Source organism: Colobus angolensis, unplaced genomic scaffold (genome assembly GCF_000951035.1).
Source record: "Colobus angolensis palliatus isolate OR3802 unplaced genomic scaffold, Cang.pa_1.0 Scaffold43, whole genome shotgun sequence".
Taxonomy (NCBI): Eukaryota; Metazoa; Chordata; class Mammalia; order Primates; family Cercopithecidae; genus Colobus; species Colobus angolensis.
Window position 1 is genome coordinate 1,706,476 of NW_012117710.1, and position 906 is coordinate 1,707,381.

The following is a 906-nucleotide window of genomic DNA, read 5'->3' on the forward strand; positions in this document are numbered from 1 at the left end:
GGACCCCTGCGGAGACCTGGGATTTTCTTTCTTTTCGCCGCCCCACCTCCCACCACCATGAAGAAGACGGAGGAAAGGCCAGTTGACAAATGTGGACACTGAGGCTCGAACAGCCCTGCCCTCTCTGGGGCCTCAGCCCTGGGCAGCCCGGCCTCCCAGGGAGCAGGAGGCGTCCTGTATTTCAGGGCTTCAAACGACGTCCGCATCTGGTTTCTCTTTCCAGGCCACTACATGCCAGCGGGGGTTCCAGTCAAGGCAGAGGTGAGGCCTGGGCATTGCCAGAGGAGAAACTGAGGTCAGGAAGGGGGCCATGGAGCCGGAGTTGCACAGCTGGCCTGTGCTTTCCTTCTGGGGGTCTGTGGGCAGGATCTATTTATTCCTGGAGCAGGAGATTCCTCAGGCTGACCTGCAGGGTAGTTCCCAATTTTCCACTCTGAGATGTGACACAATAAGGAAAGTCCCTCTGGTGGGGCCCTAAATTATCCCAGGCTGGCCCCTGGCCCGGTTCTCCTTGGGGAACCTTGTCTGTGGCCAGGACTGGACGAGGGCGGAATCACTGACACCATGTGAGGGGGCCCTACCCTGCTGGCTGTGGGGCCAGGGCTTGTCCGGACAGGGCCTGCAGGAAGGAAGGTGTTTTCTCACAGTAGCCCCTGGCAAGGAGTCAGGGCAGCTTCTCCGTGCCCCTTGGGAGGAGCAGAAACTGAGGTCTTCCAACCCCATCCACGCCACTGGTGCTGTTCCAGCTCTTTCTGAGGCTGGGCCCTGCTGAGACACCATAGTGTGCATGGCTGGCTGCCTGTCAGTGAGGTCTGTGTATAGGTGGTGAGCTCCCCGTCACCAGGGGCATGCAAGCAGCTTCTAGGCAGAGAGCGCTTGTGGCCTGGGATTGTGGCTGGCCCTAAC